Source organism: Chiloscyllium punctatum, chromosome 25, assembly GCF_047496795.1.
Source record: "Chiloscyllium punctatum isolate Juve2018m chromosome 25, sChiPun1.3, whole genome shotgun sequence".
NCBI classification, from domain to species: Eukaryota; Metazoa; Chordata; class Chondrichthyes; order Orectolobiformes; family Hemiscylliidae; genus Chiloscyllium; species Chiloscyllium punctatum.
In genome coordinates, this window is record NC_092763.1 from 32,064,324 (window position 1) to 32,077,749 (window position 13,426).

Here is a 13,426-nt window from a genome sequence, read left to right on the forward strand (position 1 = left end):
ACTGCTGCCTCATAGTGCCAGGGACCCAGATTCAATTCCAAGTTTGGGTGATTGTCTGTGTGGAGTTTACACATTCTCCCCATGTCTGCATGGGTTTCCTCCCACAGTCCAAAGATGCGCAGATTCAGTGAATTGGCCATGTTAAATGGCCCATATCGATGTGAAGGCTAGGTGAGTTAGCCATGGGAAATGTGGGATTACAAGGATAGGATGGTGTGGGTCTGGGTGGAATGCTCTTTAGAGGGGTGGTGAGGACGCGATGGGCCAAATGGCCTGCTTCAACACTCGGGATTCTATGAAAGAATGAGCAGATTTATTTATAAAGCTATTAGAAGGTACTTTTCAGGTCATAGAATCCCTACGGTGTGGAAGCAGACCATATCAACCCTCCAAAGACCATCCCACCCATACCCCCATCCCCTTCCCTCTACCCTATCCCTGTAACCCTGCATTTCGCATGGCTAACCCATCCTAGTCTGCACATCCCTGGAAGCTATGGGCAATTTAGTATGGCCAATCCACCTTTGGGCTGTGGGCAGAAACTGAAGCACCCAGAGGAAAGCCATGCAGTCACAGGGAGAATGTGCAAACTTCACACATACAGTCACCCAAGGGTAGAATTAAACCCAGGACCATGGTGCTGTGAGGCAGTAGTGCTAACCATTGAGCCACCCAATGTTGCAGTTAAAAAGAATGTTATAGGACTGAAGATGTGAGGGTGCTTTGGTTATTGTAAGTTGTAAGATTGAAAGGTTTTTTTGGGATATTACAAGGATGAAATTTTGAAGCTACTTTGGGATGATGCAGGTTAGAAATTGGCTTTGGCAGGTTAGGAGATTGAAGATGAGGAAGTGTCTTGGGGGTGTTGCAAACGAATTGGGTGAATTTTCTTAGAAGGCATATTTGTGATGATGTAGACACTGGATCTTATAAGGAGCCATTTGATGTTGTTAAAAGGAAGATTATCAAGATAACTTAAATAGGAAGAATTATTGCAATGGTATTTTTGTCAAAACTATCATTGCAAGATTACAAGTTATTGGATATCTTTGAGGTTTGAGACTTGGAAATTGTTTTGGAGTGTTGTACAACTGTCAACCATATGTGAGTTATGCATCATGTTAGTAAAGCCAGCCCAGTTGGGTATTCAGGTTTTCCCGAAATATATCTGTTTACTGTTTATTCCTTAAAATTCTGTGATAATTCATCTGTGCAGACCCCAAGTCAAAATTTATTACGAAAGGTCTAGAAATAACCAGGTTAATATTTTTAGAACAGTAATGGAACTCAATCTATCATTTGCATTACTCCCTGATATAATCAGAATAGCACAAAATGAAGTGGCATTGAAAGTAGCAACAGCTTCATGCTCAGTTTATTTGGTCATTTTGCAAATTATCTCCTTGTGTCTGATTTTGGACATCTTCTTCCAGTAAAATGCAGGAATCTATGAAGATATAAGAGGACCAAAATACTTACTGTTGGGGATTCTTTTCAGAGATGAATAGCTGAGGTTCCAGAGCAGACAGAATATTCATGAAGTTGCAACAGAGAACATTATGACTGTAGTACAGGAATGTGTTTACATCCTTGGAATATCAAAACTAAGAGGAATCAATTCATGTAATTATCTTTTGATTCCATATCTTTTCTTTTTCATCTAATTATTCTTATTGAGGAGCATTAAGTGCAATCTCATGCTCACTGGAATAACAAAGTTCAAATGTTTAACTCACAGATTTGAAAGCAAATGGTTCTTCAACATTGCAGAGAAAACATTTAGAGAATTTCTTCACTGTTTGGAAGAATAACATTTTTTAAGTGAAGGGGAAAGTTGATCTGATTGTACTGAGTATCTAATATTTTCTGTTATGGGGTAGCATGGTGATACTGTATTTTCATATATTGAATTAATTCAGCTCAACCAATGAAATCAAAGCTATAAGGAATCCTTGAGAAAATGAATTTGGGAAAATGTCATTCTATTTTGAATTGGATGCTACTCTGCATTGCAAAACCACCTGGAATTAAATATGGAATTGCCATAACATGCAATTCTCAAGCAAGTGATCTCTGAATTTAGCTGATGTCAAAAATTGAATTGATACAATGGTGAAGAGCCATAATTTTAGGATTACAGTAAAACTAATTGTAGTCACTAAGAGAACAGAGCTTTATTCAACCTCTAACTCATGTTAAACTTCTGTGTATGCTGGAGATCTGAAATAAAACAGAAACTGCTGAAAAACTCAGTGGGTCTGGCAGCATATGTAGAGAAAGAAATAGCATTGATGTTTTAAGGCAAATATGAGACATAACTCTGTTTCTTTCTGCGCAAATGCTGTCAGACTTACTAAGCTTCCCCAGCACTTTCTGCTTTTCTTTATAATTCATGTTATAACTGTTCTGAGAGTACATTTATGTGTCAACATGGAAGAAACTTTATCTCATTTACACTTGACTTTGTAGCACTTCAAAGAGAGAATAGCACATTGCATCTAATCCTTACATTTGCCCCAAGAGTGCTTGAAACTATCAGTGAGAGACAATTTAAATGTTCATCTACTCTGTATCATCTGTAGTTGTGCTTGATATTTACTGGTTGCTACAATTACAAAGGTTATTTCAACCTGGAACATTTATTCCCTTCACCTTAAAGAAGTCAAATTACTATGAGATGTGAATAATCATAAATATTTACAGTTAAAATTCCACCATTTGAGTCAGGAAACAACTCAACACTCAGTTAAGAAGAGATTGCCTATGTGTTTGAGACTGAGGAAGGTGACTTCAGATTTTCAATATTCCTGCAGAATCATGCCAAGTTTCTCCACTGTGCAGGACATGGCAGCGTGCCATCCAAGAGCTTGATGAATGCTGAAGAAAATGCATTCTGACTGCTAAACTCTTTTGAAGGTGATTTTTGGTTCAAATGACTAATTTACCCACAAATTGAGTGAGCTATATTAAACTAACCTAGAAAGCTGCACAATGCCTCATCTGCAGCTCCTTTCAGAATTGAAAAAGATAAATGCAACCATAAATCAGTAAAGCAACTAGGAGGAAATATAAATGCAAGCAGCATTTTAAACTTGAAATCATTCATTCCAGATATATTCACTTCTACTCTCTACTAATATCAACACTAATGATCAAACACATACCTCACTTGTATTTACAGCCTTACTAATAGTTTACAACTTCAAGATACATTCTCTGCATTCACATCTTAAATAATCAGGGGCTGGTAGTGTATGTTTGGAACATGTGCACATGCAGTTATTGGAATAGACGCACAATTGTGGGGCAAGTAGTCTCTGAATCTGCACTGCTTTGTTTGAACCAATTCATTCCCCATTATCCTTTATTTTCTATTTCTCGACCTGAATTACATTTGGTGATAAGGTTTGTGTAAAGATTTGTAGTTTGGGTGCCAGTTGCCATAGTGGTGGGTATGTTCGCTGAGCTCGGAGGTTAATTTGCAGACATTCCGTCCCCTGTCTAGGTGACACCTTCAGTGCTTTGGAGCCTCCTGTGAAGCACTGCTGTACTGTGTCTTCTGGGATTTATTTGGTTCCGTTTCTGCTGCTTCTGGTTGCCGGTTCCAGTAGTTTGTTGTAATGATCGGTATATTGGGTCTCGTGTTTGTCGATGGAGTCCGTGGATGAGTGCCATGCTTCTAGAAATTCTCTGGGTGTCCTCTGTTTAGCTTGTCCTATAATCATTGTATTGTCCCAGTCAAATTTGTGGTTTTTGTCATCTGTGTGTATGGATACTGGGGACAACTGCTCATGGTGTTTAGTGGTTAGTTGGTGTTCATGGATGCAGATTGTTAGTTGTCTGCCTGTTTGCCCTATATAGTGTTTCCTGCAGTCTTTGCATGGAATCTTGTAAATTACATTGGTCTTGCAAATGATGGGTATAGGTCCTTTGTTCTGGTGTGTTGTTGTCTGAGTGTGCCTGTCAGTTTATGGGCTGTAATGAATCCCAGTAGGTGGAGAAGTCTGGCTGTCATTTCCGAGATGTTTTTATATAAGGTAGCGTGGCTAGTGAGTTAGGTCATGGCATGTCCTTGTTGCATTGTTTGTCTGTTAAGCATCTGCAGATGAAGTTACAGGGATATCCCACACTACAAGAGTGTACAGCAAAGCCCGACACACATGGACCAGATCCTGAACTATGACAGCAACCACCCGAACACACACAAGAGAAGCTGCATTCAAACCCTGTTCAAAAGGGCTATAACACACTGCAGCACTCCACTCTATGAAGGAAGAAGAGCATGTCTTCAGAGTTTTCACCAAGAACAGATATCCCTGCAATTTCATCTGCAGATCTCAAACAGGCAAACAACGCAACAGGTCCATGCCATGACTCAACACACAAACCACGCTACCTTATATAAAAAAATCATCTTGGAAATAAAAGCCAGACTTTTCCGCCCACTGGGATTCATGACACCCAAACACCGACAGCCTCGCTCAGACAACAACTCACCAGAACCAAATACACCATACATATCATGTGCAAGACTAATGTAATTTACAGGATTCTATGCAAAGACTGCAGGAAACACTATATCGGGCAAACAGGCAGACAACTAATAATTCGCAACCATGGACACCAACTAGCCACTAAACACCATGAACAGCTGTCCCTAGTATCCATACACACAGATGACAAAGACCACAAATTTGACTGGGGCAATACAATATTTATAGGACAAGCTAAACAGAGGACAGCCAGAGAATTTCTAGAAACATGACACTCATCCAATGACTCCGTTGCCAAACACATAGACCTAGAACCAATATACCTGCCCCTACAATGAACAACCAGAACTGGAAGCAGCAGGAATGGAACCAAATAAATTCCAGAAGACACAGTACAGCAGTACTTCACAGGAGGCTCCAAAGCACTGAAGATGTCACCTAGACAGGGACCAAACGTCTGCAAATCAACCTCCCAGCTCAGCGAACATACCCAACACTATGACATTTGGTGATAATTTATTGCCAGAATTCAATCATTGTTAGAGCAGTATCACTTGGAATTTCATTTTTAAGGAGTGGGGGTGGGTAGTGGTGGGAGGCAGGTAGAGGATACTCTTAATTGTTCACATTGAGGATGGTTAGAAATTCCTGACAATTATTGTTTTCACTTATTGCCAACTATTGCAAAGATTCATATCTGCAGTAACTGCTACAGGCGCAAAACGGCTATACCATCTATTAACTTTCTTGCTAGGCTATACTTAGCCTTTGCTTTTCAATCTCAAGTCAACTCAACAACCAGGATTAATATTCATACAATTTTACATCAACAAACATTTTTTTAAATAGCCTCTTTGGAAATTGTGTAAAACACAAAGTGGACAGTTATTAAAGCCAAATCTTCTTTTTCAAGAAACTCACTGCCTTGTTTAATAAAGTCAAAACATTGCAGATGCTGTAAATCTGAAACAAACACAAAGAACATTGGAGAAACTCAGCAGGTCTAGCAGCATCTGTGGAAAGAGAAATACAGAGCTAATATTTCAAGTCCGGTGCACCTCTTCTTCAGAATGTTTTGTCTTCCTTCTCAAGAAAAGTCATCTCAGACTTGAACATTCACTCTATTTCTCTCTCCACAGACCTGCTGAGTTTCTCCAGCATTCTCTGTGTTTGTTTTTGGTCCTTCTTTTGTGTGATGGGCTCCTTGTTTATGAAGGTTAATAGGTGTTCAATTAATTCTATTATCAAAAGAAACTGTCAGAACTCAAAACATGTTTCTATCTCAGACTCACCTCTCTTCTGTCCCTAAACTGAACTGTGGCCTGATAGAAATATAATTTATCATTTGCTGGTGTTTGAGCTGGTCAAAAATTTACAATAATTAACATGTCTTATTTCCATTTAACTTAATAGCCTTTGTCTGACTCTGTGGCTATTTGGGGCTGTTTCTGTGTATGTGGGAAGAATGTGGGGGTCAACAGATCACTCTGAGAAGGAAACTTTTTTTTATTCTTACATTTTTTAAAGAAAACTAATCTAATCAATGTACAGCTTTTAAAAAAAACTCTATAAATAAAATCTTTTCCAAAGCATTATGAGCTTGAATGTTTACTTTTTATACAGTCTCCTTAGCCCCATGTGTACAGATCATTCCTGAACAGCAGGCAGCATTTCACCATGGTTACAGTGAAAGTGTTTACCTTTGTGTGATTCGTCAGCATCTGCACAGCATCCTGCTTCTCACACAATTACAGCATGTGTTGGGACTAATGGCAATTGGATAGCAAAATTCTTTCTGCCACATGACTTAGACGTCGCAGTGCTGTTTCAACAGGAAATTTTAAAACATATCAAAAGCCACTTTGGTTGTCCTTATAGAATTTAAAGACTGTTCCAAATAATATAAAATGCAAAGCATCATGGGAAAGATGTTTAAGGAATAATATTCTACACACGGGGGAGCAATGACATGTAAATATTTCAGTGTCAAATAAATTTATAATACTTATTCACCTGGAAATTGTTTTTTAATGTTGCTTAATCACATTCCCATGCGCACATTAACATCACTGTTTAATTTAGTTCTGGGCAAGTGGGCTAAATAACTGACAGGAAAGAGTCTAGGAACATTTACATTAGAGTGGAGAAGGGATGTTTTTAAATCTTGAAGGGTTTTGATACAGTAAAAAATGGTTATTTTTTCTGGTTTAAAAGTCAGAAACAGCTGGTCATCAATTTTAAACTATTGGCAAGGAAATGAGGAGAGAAATCAGAAGACCATAGATACAGGAGCAGAATTAGGCCATTCGGCCTTTCAAATCTACTCCACCACTTGATCATGGCTGATATGTTTCTCAATCCCATTCTCTTGCCTTTTCCCCAAAACCTTGATTCCCACTACTAATCAAGAACCTATTGATCTCTGTCTTAAATGTACTCAATGATTTGGCTTCCACATACTTCCACGACAATGAATTCCACAGATTCACCACTCTCTGGCTGAAGAAATTCCTCCTCATCTCAGTTCTAATGAGCCATCCCTTCACTCTGAGGCTCTGGGTCCTACGCTGTCCGACTGATGGAAGCATCTTCTCCACATTCGTTCTATCCAGGCCATTCAACATTCTGTCAGTTTCAAGAAGATCCTCTTCATCCCTCTAAACTCCATCAAGGTACAGAACTAGAGTCCACAACTGCTCCTCATATGACAAGACCTTTAATGCTGGTATCATTCTTGTATCCATTTGCCGAGAGGTACGAGGGAGGAGCGGAGGACTTCTGGAAAGTCATATATTTGTGTGGTTGCGTTACCTGAAACACTACTCGGGTAGTGTCTCCCACCCATCCTCCTCCTCTAACCAAAAAAAAGGTTCTGTGCACCAGATTGGTAAGGTAACAAATTTATCTTTTATTCCTTATTTTTCAACAGTCTCTTTGGGAATTTAGAATAGTGGAAATGGAGGTTAGCGCAGTTGAATGTTCCTCCTGCAGAATGTGGGAGATAAGCGTCACCGCTAGTGTCTCTGCAGGAAGTGCACCCAACTCCAGCTCCTCGAAAACTGCTTTAAGGAACTGGAGTTACAGTTGGATGAACTTCGGATCATTCGGGAGGCAGAGGGGGTTATTGAGAGGAGTTACAGAGAGGTAGTCACTCCTCAGCTACAAGAAAAAGGCAGATGGATCGGAAAGGGGACGGAAAGGGAACAAGCATGCAGTGCAGGGATCCCCTGTGGCCATTCCCCTCAACAATAAGTAGACCGTTTTGGATACCGTTGGGGGGGACGACTTACCAGGGGAAAGCAGTGGGGGAGCACAGGGCTCTGGCACAGAGTCTGTCCCTGCTGCTCAGAAGGGAAGGGGGAAGAGGAGCAGAGCAGTAATCATTGGGTACTCCATAGTTAGGGGACAGATAGGAGGTTCTGTGGGGACAAGAGAGACTCACGGTTGGTGTGTTGCCTCCCAGGTGCCAGGGTTCATGATGTCTCTGATCATGTTTTTGGGATCCTTAAGGGGGAGCGGGAGCAGCCTCAAGTCGTGGTCCACCGACATAGGTAGGAAGAGAGATGGGGATTTAAGACAGAAATTCAGGGAACTAGGATGAAAGCTCAGAACTAGAACGAACAGAGTTGTTGTCTCTGATTTGTTGCCAATGCCATGTGCTAGTGAGGCGAGGAATAGGGAGAGAGAGGAGTTGTGCATGTGGTTACAGGGATGGTGCAGGAGGGAGGATTTTGGATTCTTGGATAATTAGGGCTTCTTCTGGGGTAGGTGGGACCTCTACAAGCAGGATGGTCTTCATCTGAACCAGAGGGGTACCAATATCTTGGGGGGGAAATTCGCTAAGGCTATTGGGGTGGATTTATACTAATCCAGCAGGGGGATGGGAACCAAAATTGTAGTTTGAGTATCGAAAAGGTTGAGAGTAGGGAGGTCCAAAATCAAGTTTCAGGGACGGAAGATGGCACTGGCAAGCAAGAAGTTGGTTTGAAGTGTGTTTGCTTCAACACCAGGAGCATCCAGAATAAGGTGGGTGAACTTGCAGCATAGGTTGGTACCTTCGATATTGTGGCCATTTTGGAGACATGGATAGGAATGGTTGTTGCAGGTTCCAGGATTTAGGTGTTTCAGTAAGAACAGAGAAGATGGTAAAAGAGGGGGAGGTGTGGCATTGTTGGTCAAGGACAGTATTACAGTTGCAGAAAGGATGTTTGGGGACTCGTCAACTGAGGTAGTATGGGCTGAGGTTAGAACAGGAAAGGAGAGGTCACCCTGTTGGGAGTTTTCTATAGGCCTCCAAATAGTTTCAGAGATGTAGAGGAAAGGATAGCAAAGATGATTCTCGATAGGAGTGTGAGAGACAGGGTAGTTGTCATGGGGTCTTCAACTTTCCAAATATTGACTGGGAACACTATAGTATGAGCACTATAGATGGGTCAGTTTTTGTCCAGTGTGTGCAGGAGGGCTTCCTGACGCAAGGGGCGAAGCCACATTAGATTTGGTACTGGGTAATGAGCCTGGCCAGGTGTTAGACTTGGAAGTAGGAGAGCACTTTGGTGATAGCAATCACGATTCTGTTATGTTTACTTTAGTGACAGAAAGGGATAGGTGTATACCACTGGGCAAAGAGTTACAGCTGGGGAAAGACAATTACAATGCGATTAGGCAAGATTTAGGAAGCATAGAATGGGGAAGGAAACTGCAGGGGATGGGCACATTAGAAATGTGGAGCTTATTCAAGGAAAAGCTCCTGTGTGTCCTAGATAAGTATGTACCTGTCAGGCAGGGAGGAAGCTGCTGTAGAGTGCGGTAGCTGTGGTTTACGAAGGAAGGGAATCTCTGGTCAAGAGGAAGAAGAAGGCTTATGTTAGGATGAGATGTGAAGGCTCAGTTAGGGCACTTGAGGGTTACAAGGTAGCCAGGAAAGACCTAAAGAGAGAGCTCAGAAGAGCCAGGAGGAGACGTGAGAAGTTGTTGGCGGATAGGATCAGGGTAAACCCTAAGGCTTTCTATAGGTAATTAAGGAATAAAAGAATGATGAGAGTAAGATTAGGACCAATCAAGGATAGTAGTGGGAAGTTGTGTGTGGAGTCAGACGAGATAGGGGAAGCACTAAATGAATATTTTTCAACAGTATTCACTCTCGAAAATGACAAAGTTGTCGAGGAGAATACTGAGATGCAGGCTACTAGACTAGGTGGGATTGAGGTTCACAAGGAAGAGGTATTAGAAATCCTACAGAGTGTGAAAATAGATAAGTCTCCTGGACTGGATGGGATTTATCCTAGGGTCCTCTGGGAAGCCAGGGAGGAGATTGCCGAGCCTTTGGCATTGATCTTTAAGTCGTCATTGTCCACGGGAATAGTGCCAGAAGACTGGAGGATAGCAAATGTGGTGCCCCTGTTCAAGAAGTGGAGTAGAGACAACCCTGGTAATTACAGGGCCTTACTTCAGTTGTTGGTAAAGTGTTGGGAAAGGTTATAAGAGATAGGATTTATTATCATCTAGAAAAGAATAATTTGATTAGGGATAGTCAACATGGTTTTGTGAAGGGTAGGTCGTGCCTCACAAACCTTATTGAGGCCTTTGAGAAGGTGACCAAACAGGTAGATGAGAGTAAACTGGTTGATGTGGTGTATATGGATTTCAGCAAAGTGTTCGATAAGGTTCCTCACAGTAGGCTATTGTACAAAATGCAGAGGAATGGGATTGTGAGAGATATAGCAGTTTGGATCAGTAATTGGCTTGCTGAAAGAAGACAGAAGGTGGTGGTTGATGGGAATGTTCATCCTGGAGTCCAGTTACTAGTGGTGTACCGCAAGGATCGGTGTTGGGTCCACTGCTGTTTGTCATTTTTATAAATGACCTGGATGAGGGCGTAGAAGGGTGGGTTAGTAAATTTGCAGATGACACTAAGGTCGGTGGAGTTGTGGATAGTGACGAAGGATGTTGTAGGTTACAGAGATACATAGATAAGCTGCAGAGCTGGGCTGAGAGGTGGCAAATGGAGTTTAATGCAGACAAGTGTGAGGTGATTCACTTTGGTCGGAGTAACCGGAATGCAAAGTACTGGGCTAATGGTAAGATTTTTGGTAGTGTAGATGAGCAGAGAGATCTCGGTGTCCAGGTACACAGATCCTTGAAAGTTGCCACCCAGGTTGACAGGGTTGTTAAGAAGGCATACAGTGTTTTGGCCATTATTAATAGAGGGATTGAGTTCCGGAACCATGAGGTTGTGCTGCAGCTGTACAAAACTCTGGTGCGGCCACACTTGGAGTCTTGTGTACAGTTCTGGTCACCGCATTATAAGAAGGATGTGAAAGCTTTGGAAAGAGTGCAGAGGAGATTTACTCGGATGTTGCCTGGTATGGAGGGAAGGTCTTATGAGGAAAGGCTGAGGCTTATGAGGAAAGGCTGAGGGACTTGAGGCTGTTTTTTTAGTGAGAAGAATGTTGAGAGGTGACTTAATAGAGAAATATAAGAGGGTTAGATAGGGTGGACAGGGAGAGCCTTTTTCCAAGTATGGTGATGGCAAGCGCGAGGGGGCATAGCTTTAAATTGAGGGGGGATAGATATAGGACAGATGTCAGAGGTAGTTTCTTTACTCAGAGAGTAGTAAGGGTATGGAATGCTTTGCCTGCAACGGTAGTAGATTTGCCAACTTTAAGTACATTTAAGTACATTGGACAAGCATATGAACATACATGGAATAGTGTAGGTTAGATGGGCTTCAGATTGGTATGACAGGTCGGCGCAACATCGAGGGCCTAAGGGCCTGTACTGCGCTGTAATGTTCTATGTTCTATGTTCTATTAAACCTCCTCTGGATGGTCTCCAACATTCTTCCTTAGATATAGCACCCAAAACTGCTAACAATATTCCAAATGCAGTCAGACTAGAGTCTTATACAGCCTCAGCAGAACATCCCTGTCTTGTATTCGAGCCGTCCTGAGATGATTGCTGCAGTTGCACTTGACTCCATATTTACAACAGAACCTGCTTGTAGATCATATAAGATTCCTCAAGTAGGATTCTCAAGTTCCCATGTGCTTCAGATTTCTGAAACCTTTTTCTGTTTAGATAATAACCTATGCCTCTACCTACCAAAGTGCATAACCTCACACTTTCTCACATTGTATTCCATTGGCAACTTTGTTGCCCAATTTCCTCGCCTGTCCAAGTCCTTCTGCAGTTTCCCTGCTTCCTCAACACTATATGTCTTCTCCACCTATCTATATGTCATCTGCAAACTTAGCAACAATGCCCTCAGTTCCTTTGTCCAGATCATTAATGTATCATGTGAATAGTTATGGTGCCAACACAGACCCCTCTGGAATTCACTAGTTACTGGCTGCCATCCTGAAAAAGACCCCTTTAAGCCTTCTGCCAGCCAACCAATCCTCTATCCAGAGATTGGGGGAAATTTCTGTATTCAGTGGGTTGCCAAATTAGCAACATTTTATTGCAGTCACCAAGGTATCTTTTCTAGGGAAAATTAGTTAAATATTTGAGGAAGAGGAAAATATAAGAATGTGTGGAAAGAGCAGAGTTTCTTTTGAATTTGGGTAACAAAAGGTCAGGGCAAGAACGATGAGCAAGAAGACCTGAAGTTTAAGCATGTTAGATTTATTCAACTCCTAACTTTGCCAATGCAATACTGTCACATCACGGGGTAAGCTCTCCCGCTTAATTTAAACCTGCAACACAGGAAAGATTTATTCCATGCAGTAATCTGTGAAAACTCGAGTGGCCAAGAACTAGTTAAAGTAAAAGTAACAACTTTATTTTTTAAAGCATAACAGAGAATAATTAACTAACAACTATGTACAACTCCTTCCTCTAACCTACCTTTTACTTCCCCTTGTATAATACTAGTCCGATAAAATCCCTCATTAAGATTTACTGAAATTCAAATTTCAAAGCCAGCCAGCTGTCGAATCTTCTCTTCATATTTTCCTCTGTTGTCCTTTCTTCTTCTTAGGGATTTCTGCTTTACAGCTTACTGATTGATAAAGATACCTTTTAAGAGAGCTATTCTGCAGGCAGTCTGTATCTGTTGGTGATTTGGCAGTTCTCCCCCAAATGTTCAATCTTTCCCAGTCTTATACCCCCAAAGCATTGGTTTTTGATATTGTCAATATACTCAATTCAAACTTGATTGGAGTTTGGTATTTTTCAGGGTATAATTTAAACTGATTGGCCTAATCAGATTTTTTTTTGTCTCCAGGCAACCAGCTACACTAGTTGCTGGACAAAAAGGTTACATTGTATCTTGTTCAGAACACTTGATGCTGTCAAGTGATGCTAGCTTTTAATTTTCTTAAAGTACACCCACATCTTCATAACAGTACCCCTCTTGGCTTTAATCTGCACCAGCACCAAAATGTACTTTCTAATTAACTTAAACCACTCTCCAGCAATATGAAAATAAGCCCTGGCTATCTAATATGTTACATTTCAGGCTGATGCTATCTGATTGACTGAAAATGTCCATTATCCATCTCCGGCCCATTGCATTTGGTCATCCTCAAATCCAAAAGAGGAAGGCTGCATGTTTTGTCTATTTAATGTTCTTTAGTCCTTACAGGATAGAAGATACTTTTCAGAAGAACAATACCAATTACCAAAGGAAGCTCAGTGTGAAGACCTCATCAGTCACGATACCTCTTAGAAAGGCTTGAGTGATTTCATTGCTTTTACACATTTGTTTTATCTGTAAAACTTCTAATGAAATGAATTGAAGGATCAGCACAAGAGAAGAGCTGGCACTTCATATAACTTGGCTGGATATAAACTGGAAGAGTCTTTAGATCTGTGTAAAACTGTTTTATTCCTAAACCTGTATGCTGAAAGCTTTGTACCATTTTAATTGCCGAGGAGGCTCGTAATTAAAGTCAAATTAACAAAAGTGCCTCCTATTTTGAGGATCACAGGCC